An 8,983-nucleotide genomic window follows, 5' to 3' on the forward strand; every position below is an offset into this window, starting at 1 on the left:
GATTAGTGGTTAAGAAATGAGTGTCACAGTAATTTGGGAGATTTCATAAAATGCAACCACTTTCTTGATAGTCTAATGGGAAAGAGCAGTGGTTCTCAAAGCTGGGTCTCCAGTCCAGCAGCATCAGCATCACTGGGAACTAGTTCGGAATGCATTTTCTTAGGCCCGACCCCAAACCTAGTGAATCAGAAACTCTGGGGAGTGGGCCCAGCAATCTATCTTTTTAGAGAGAGCACACTGAAGTCAGTGAGCACTGGAATAGAGAGATCACATAAAGATTGAAAAACCGCCTCTTGTGATTCTCATTCTGACATATATTTGCATCAACTGTCCTAAGTCAAGAACCACTGCATGGATGGAAATCACCTGTAAATTAAAGAAAAAGAAAATTCATTTTGAAAAGAAATTTTATCAGTGAGGCAAGAGGGTTTTAAAATTATTTATGTACTTATTTATGTATGGACAAAAGGCCCTTATTGTACTAATAAATTAAATCTGAATTCAAAGGCACCCAGTTCTGCCTTAGAAGAGACCAAAGTGGTTGAAAAATCTCTGAAGGGTTTTTGTCTCTATAGTTCTACTTTCTGAGCTGAATTGGATATGTTTGCCTAACTACCAGCCTGCAAGGTCCATAGCAGTTTCCATGTCTTAGACATCTCTCTCTATATATTTTTAAAGTATTTATTTTTGAGAGAGAGAGAGAGACGAAGATGGGGAGGGGTAGAGAGAGAGGGAGACACAGTATCTGAAGTAGGCTCCAGGCTCTGAGCTGTTAACGCAGAGCCTGATGCAGGGCTTGAACTCATGAACCGTGAGATCATGACCTGAGCCAAAGTTGGACGCTTAACTGACTAAGCCACCCAGGCACCCCAGACATCTCTATACTTTTGATGCTGACCTAATGTAAGCACTGATAAATGTTTCTCAAAATAACTAATCAATTAATTGAACCAGATGCCTGTTACTTAAGGAAGAATAGTGGCTGAATTAATAAAGAGATGGCAGAAATGGCATTTTAATTTTCATGTACAATTTAAAAAGCAATTGTATAAAGCTACAAAAGGAATTATGTTTTTTTTAGCAGGCACATTGTTTTAAAATAGGTGAAGAAATTAAAGTGTCTGATTAAAGCAATATTATCAGATTTTTGTTTTTAAAGTGACAGTTGAAATTGACTACTTTCCAAGTATAAATATCATAATTCTTAGCAGAACTTGTTGATATTTCCATGATGTGACATAGCAAATCACATGGAAAAAATATGTATGTATATATATTTTACCTTCAATCTGCTGGTAAGACAAATTGAAAATGTTTTCTATAATTAAAAGGAAATTTTGTGTTTTTATTGATAGGTGGAACTATAATTGTAAAGGCTAGGTGAAAGAACAGTGAGGAAAAAATAAGTTTAGATTCAGTTGAGTCACTGGGCAAGAATCTGGGAGATATGCTGAGCTCACAGCCTTCCAGGGAAAAGACTGGTGCGCGCATGTGCATGCGTGGGTTCTCAGCCGTGCGCACAGCCGATGGCCAGATGGTGACAGTTTGGGGAGAGGCAGGGCTGTCAGCACTCAGAACGTTCAGGTTGCATACAGATGTTCTATGTGGGCTGTGACAGAGGGAAGCCTTGCCTGAACAAAGATAGACCCTTGGTTAAATAATTGTTTAGGAGCAAGCAATTCAACCTAAATTATGGAGAAAATAGAAAAAATGTTTTCTAATATTTAATGTATTAGTAGCTATAATATACAGGAAACCACATCTGAGATCTTTGAGGTCATAATTCTTGAATTTGAGTCAATGAAATAAGGAAGATGTTGCTTTTAGTCAGCTGACTGGAATGTAGCAGAGTGCCTGGGGAATCTTACAGGTTAAAACACAACAAAACAAAACACCGGATCTATATACTGTATTCCCAGCTTCACTGGATTCCAGCCTATAAGTTTGCCAATAGGCTTTTCATGCACCAGCTAATGATATAATCACTCTGAGGAACGAGTACACTTGGTGCCATGGCAGTTTCCAGAGTCCAGAGAATCCTGTTTGGTGCTACATGGTTAACTTTGCCCTTGTCCTTAAACCTTGCTCTTGGCACAGAGGCTAAAACATCTATTACCAAGTTGAAGTGTGCTGAAGAAAAGAAGGGAGCTGAGTGAGAGAAAGAGGGCGATGAGAGCAAATGGCAGGGTACTGGTAATTGAATCATAAAAAAATAAAGCTAGAAGGAACCACTGGCTGGAAGGAAATTCCAGGAAAATCTCTGTTAAGTTGGCTTGTCTTGGCTCTTTGGAATGATTTTCCCTTTAGATAGTTAAATGAGTAGGAACTCTGTGGGCCTAAAATGGTCGTGAATTCCATCATGATGTGTATGTGTGGATGTCAATTCTAGCCAAATTACATTGCAGAATAAGGTCTATGCTATCAAGACTATGTTGAGCACCCTGACTACAGCCACCAAACTTCAAAACAGAGGGTGACTTTCAGTCTTCTTTTGAGGTAGACTCAGAGATCTGGTCTTTGTAATTCTGCAGCCGTTGACAACATGGCTTCATTCATTGGACCAATCTTGAAAGTGCTATGTCCCTTCAGAGGGCTGTGAGATGGTGAGATTGTGGGACATGCCCTTTAGCTAGCAATACCCCCTTTCCTCCCTGTCATGCCTGAGGATGGTGATTGGAAAATGTGGTTGCCTGAAAGTATGTCCACGTTCTCCTTGTTTTTGGACACAACCTACATGTAAACAACATTATATAGACCTGTAATTTTGTTGACTCTTGGCCATCAATGAAACAGAAACTTGGGGGGGCTGCTCTAGTTGAGAAAGCTGAGGCCAAGCAGCTGTCTCATGACAGACTTCAGGAGGCAAAGCAAAGGCTTCTGATTGTAGTGTTTTCTAAGGCTAGGCATTTCCAAGACTTTGGAGTTTGGAGGGTGTTGGGATTTGACTTTGGCTCGCCACTACTTTTGGCCCAAAACAGGTGTATAACCAGCTTTCAGTATGTTCATGCTTGGAGGCAAGAGTAGAACCATTCCTACCTAATGTACGGAGAGACAGAGTGTAAAGGAAAGAAATGAACATGCTCTTTATCCAAGGAAGGGGAAGGACTGCTAAGTAAACAAGCAGGACACTACAGATGTTAGCTGATTTCCTCCAACAGAGTTTTGGATTTAAAAGTCTTTAAAAATTACACTTTTTGGGGGCCCCTGGGTGGCTCCGTCGGTTTAGCATCCAGCTTCAGCTCAAGTCATGATCTCAAAGTTCATGAGTTCAAGCCCCACGTAAGGCTCTGTGCTGACAGCTCAGAGCCTAGAGCCTGCTTCAGATTCTGTATCTCCCTCTCTCTCTGTCCCTCCCCCACTCGCGCTCTGTCTCTCTCTCAAAAATAAACATTAAAAAAGGTTTGTTTTTAATTACACTTTTTCTTTCATATGCTTAAACTTTTTAAAACCCTTTCCCATATATATTCTCATTTTAACCTTACTGTTAGCACTCTGAAGAGGCTGTATATATCACTGATTAAGATCACAGATGCTGTGGCCAGTGTTCAAAACTTGTCAAGCTGTATGATCTTTGGTGAATTATTTAGCCTATTGGTACCACAATTTTCTCATCTGTAAAATAAGGATTATATTAGCAAGCTCTTCATGGGTTGGTTGTGCAGGCTGTATAAATTAATACATGTAAAACACATAAGGTACCTAACTCATACTAAACCATCAGTAAGTGTGAGCTCTTATGAAGAAACTGGGGCCCTGAGAAGTGAAATGGTTTAGAGGCTAAATTCCACCAAAATCTCAAGGTCACAAGACCAGGAAGTGGTGGTGTCAGGACTTGAATGCTAGTTTAATCATATCAGCTCTAGCATTACATTTCAACAATAGAACACAGTATGAAAATTTAAATGCACACGAGAGAGAGAGAGAAGGGAGAGGCCCAATGCATTTATAGAAAACCATAATGTATGTCATTGTCTTATAATTATGTGTGAACATTTTGTCTGTGATTCTGAGCTTTTGAGGAGATAGGAACTCTGTCATTTTCTTTCATTTTACTGGAACCAAGTACATAAAGTGCCTACCTGTATGTATAGATGTTATAGAACAAAAGAATGGAAGAATGAATGAATGAATGAATGAACATACATGATTAGCTAGTAAAGTAACACTCTGTGTCATAAATTGAAGCAAATTGTTTGGAGAGATTGGTGTAATAACAAACCCCAAACCATGTCACCAGGAAAGCACTTGATGCAAGAAATGTCTACCATCAACACAGCCTCAAGTGGTGTTCTAAGAGCACTTAGTCTTAGAAAATGATAATGAAGGGGACTAAAATGATCAGGTGCCTTAAAACATTGGGCTTCAGTGTTTCTTCAGCATAGCACCCCCACCCACCTCATAGCTGTAAAGACTCAGATTTCTTTTTCTCAGCTAAGATTTTCCTTTTAGTCTGAAGTCTTCAGTGGGAGGATGAAGGGCTGTAACACTATTCTTTAGTGGTCATCTAGCTCTGCAGCCTGTTTTCGGTCTCCTTGGTCACTCAGATCCCTGTTGCAGCCTGCTAACACACAATGAAGGCTTCTATGATCTGTCCTCTCACTGCCCCCCCCTCAAATGAAACCATTATTTCCTATCTTTCCATGGCTGGCTACTTGGTGAGCAAATAACTAGCAGCAAATAATGATCTGAATTCTGTAAATGAACAATCTAAAAATAAAAGTCTAGGGGCACCTGGGTGGCTCAGTCGGCTGAGCGTCTGACTTCAGCTCAGGTCATGATCTTACAGTTTGTGAGTTCAAGCCCCACCTCGGCTTCCTGCTGTCAGCACAGCGCCCACTTCAGATCCTCTGTTTCCCTCTCTCTCTGCCTCTCCCTCGCTTGCCCTCTCTCAAAATAAAAATTTTAAAAATAAAAAAAAATAAATAAAAATACATAAAAGTCTATAAGCACCTTCTGGAATTCCCTAAGCCATCCATCCTTTATTTCAACTTTTTGTTGAAATTATACCCTATCCTAAATGGCATTTCATTATCAGAGCGATAGATGGCATGGAGCCCTGCCGCATCCCACTTGTTAAGATGTATGTTACTTTACTATGATTTGTGGATCTGCCTGATTTCTCCCAATTTTACTTTTCCAAATTAAGTTCATTAGTTCTCCCTATAAAACCATGATAACTAAATTTCTGCAGCAATCTGCTTCAGAGACACATAGTAAATTTCCCCGCCACTCTCTGCTTCTTTCCCAAATCCTCAGGGGCTTAATTTTTGCCCCCTGCTTCAGTGTTTAACAATTGAGAAAGTCAGATTTTAAGTTATTGTCAGGATCTTCATTTTCACTCCCATATTTAAGTAGTTTAGTCTATAGGATACATTTGCAAGATTTATAGTGATGAGCATGTGAGTGAACTTCTTAAGGCTAAATGTAAAAACTTGGGTCAAAATATGCCACCAACAGTCTGGAGTTATTTATTTATCATAGGTACGAGAAGCTATTCATTATAGGTACAGCTATTTATTATAGGACAACTCCAGCATGGACCTACTGAAGATCTTCGGATTTCCTCTGGTTTACAATAATTCCAAAAATCAACCTGCTTTTTTTTTCATTGTAAATATTATTTAGGAGGGTGCATGAATTAGTTTGATGGCAAGAACTCAGGATAAAGAGTTGGGAGATATAACTTTAATTTCTCGTCTTATTGTTGACTCATATTTTGGCTTAAGGCAACAAGGTCATCACGATTTGTACAGAGAAGGTAGATGTTTACAAAATGTAATTTGGGAGGGTACTAGTTCTGTTTTCATACAAGTGCCAAAGTGCCTGTTCTATTTTGAAAGGTCAATTTACTTGTGTTGTCTTTCTTTCTCTTTTAAAAAGAGAAAGGAAGTAATGCATTAAGACCCTGATAACATGCTATGATTTACTATACAATATATTCTATTGCTGGGCTTTTAGCCATATACATCCAGGGGAGGGAGTGTTAGGGTTAGGTGTCTAAGAGGGCAAAAGGGGAAAAAAGATTGTTTTACAACATTAAGGGCAAATCACCTTTTTCAGTTTCTTAAACTATAAAACAGAGAAGAGCCCTGAATCTATATAGTCATTTGAAGATTTGTCTGCTAATGGTTGATCATGTATTTAGAAATGAATGGGAGACATAGAGAACATCTGACATTCGCAGTGACTCTTGACCTTTCATGCCTGATAGTGAAGAGAGCTGTTAGTGCCGTCAGGAAGCACACACACGAGCACACACACGCACACAGGCACACACATGCACACACCTAATGCTGTTATATAATACCTTTCATAGCGAGCCATTTAAACTACCAGGTAATCATGGCAGTTAAAATAACATATTTTTTTAAAAGACCAGAAGTCGTGTCTCCTCCTTAGATTTATAGTTTTGATAAAATGCTATTTTGTTTTTTAGTCCTTCCAGTACAACTTGTGGAAGCTAATGATAGGCTGCAGTTTTGAATCCATTTAGTTTTCTTTCCTCTGAATAATCCTATTTGACAGGCTCCCCTCTGCCCCTTTTTCTTGTCATTAAGAATAGCCTCAGTGTGGTCTGAGTAAAAAGTAGATTAATTGTATAGCTGTAGGAACATGACTGCTGTGTTCTGAGAGGTAATTTCGGAAAGGGATCTGTCTTTAGCAGGAGTAAGTACACCTAAAACACGTCTGAGCTATAAGGTAAGAGTCATCCATTTGTATCATATTAGTGGAATATTACATGCCATGACTTCGTTTGTAGTTTGAAATACAGACAGATATTGTTCAAACCTTTTGGTCAGGATCTCAGTCTTCCTAGAATTCTGTTTTGCCTTATCTTTTGGAAAGCGACAAGAGCAGTAAATACTTATCATCTTGATAAGTTGTCATTCTTTTAATGTTTGTTTGTTTATTTATTTATTTAATTCAAGCAGGGGAGGGGCAGAGAGAGAGAGAGAGAGAGAGAGAATTTTAACCAGGCTTAGCGCTGTCAGCACAGAGCTGGACCCTGGGCTCGATCTCATGAACCGTGAGATCATGACCTGAGCCAAAATCAAGAATCTGATGCTTAACCAACTGAGCCACCCAGGCACCGCCCCAAAATTGCCATTTTTAATGCAGTTTTTAATTTGGAATTGGCAAATATTTTAACACCTTACACAATTATGGTGTATTCCTTCCCAAAAGTTATCCAAAAAGACCATTTCTCATAGGAAATATATGTTTTTTCCATTTCAAAAGAAAATTTAAAAGAACAATTTTGAGATGAATTCGTTGATTACAACGGGTGTATGTATTTTCACTATTTTCTCCACAAAGCTCCATTTGGGTTTATCTAACATTTCAGAGGGTTTGGAAGAGGCATGTGTTACTCCTGGTGAAAAAAAGCTATTATGGCATCTAGACGTTAAGTGGCTTGCCAAGATCACTAAGTCAAGCAGCGGGACTGAGGCTAAAATGAGAGGTTTCCTGCCTTCCAGATGGAAACAGAATGAGATGAAACCTATATATCAGGTGTTTCTACACAGGAGGAGGGGAGAGACAATCCTTCAAGAGCAAGGGCCTCACCCTCTTTCCACAAGGCAGCTGAAGTTTGACGTTCTTATTTGAGCCCAAGAAGGCAGGGAAAATTGCACTTTAAACAATAAGACTGCCTGTGAGAGAATAGCCTGGGATTTACGTCTTGAACAGGTGTTGCCCTCAGCAGCTTCTACCACCACTTCAGCATTGTCTGCAAAAGAGGAACTATCTCCAGGTGGAGGAACTTGAGACCTGTTGCTTTCCTCCCTCTTCCTTGAGGGTTGAATACTACTAGCACACCGGAACATGTCACCAACTTTTTTTTTTTTTTGAGGGGGTGGGTGGGTAGTGGTACTTTAGGGTGCAACAGAGTTTAACACAAATGTACAGAGTCAGTTTTCCCAAGGAAGCCCTGGAGGGGGGTGGAGGGAGTGGTCCCAGTGATTTGAAAAGTGCTTACAGCTTGCCTGGCCCTCACTTACCCCCCCCCCCCCCTGAGTCCCTGAGTCGGGAGGGAGCCATCACTCTGAAACCAGTAGTAAGAGACCACCCAGGGCAAGTGGTTGTTCAACAACTGAAAGAGAATAGAGAAGGATGAGGAGGGAGGGAGGTGCTGAAAGGGTCAAACAACAGAATCCCAGTGCTTGTGTAGCTGATCCCATCCCCCCCCCCTTGCTGAAATTGCGTATCTACCTAGAAGGGCAATGACTAGATTCCTTTTGACCACACCTGGTTTCCAAAGATTAGAAAGGTAATTCAGGAGATAGGAAGTGTCTCTCTAAGGTTTGCTGGAAAATTCGATTCTGGTTAAGCAGCTTTCATTCAGTAGCTTCCTGTTGCCCATGCTGTAAGAGATTGGAGGAGGAAGCTACCGGGAGAAAGTGTAAAGCCTTTAACTCCATTTATAAAGCCCATCCCCCTCCTTACTTAGGTATTTCTCTAATTAACTCTGTCACCCTCAGTCATCCTTCCTTGCACGCTCAGACACACTCACCGCTCCAAATTATTTGCAGTTTCCCAAACCTACTACGCTCCCTTACTTACACCCCCCCCTTCCTGGGGGTTATCTTCCCCAATCTGTCCTTGTTGGCCTGCAAATATCAACAAGTTTATCTTTCAAGATTTAGCTCAAGCTTCACCTCCTCTGCAAAGCTGAAGCTGGTCCCCACCACACCAATAAGACTAACCATTTTACTTTTACACCCCCATGTAGCTCAATTGATTATGCCTATTTCTTTACAAGTCCATCTTCCCTGGCTAGCTTGAGAGTGCCCCTGGGGTGGAGCCTAAGTCTTATCTTTCAGTCTCTTGAAACAACACTAGTGTCCCAGTACGTAAATATGTTTGTTGAATGAGTGGTGGTCAATATTCTCTGCTGTGTTCTGTCTTCCTAGAGAGAATAATTCATAGTTGCAGATTTTTAAGGAGTGGAGAATTTGGCAGAATGGCATGGAAGGATTGTGGA

This window comes from Acinonyx jubatus, chromosome C2 (assembly GCF_027475565.1).
Source record: "Acinonyx jubatus isolate Ajub_Pintada_27869175 chromosome C2, VMU_Ajub_asm_v1.0, whole genome shotgun sequence".
Classification (NCBI taxonomy): domain Eukaryota; kingdom Metazoa; phylum Chordata; class Mammalia; order Carnivora; family Felidae; genus Acinonyx; species Acinonyx jubatus.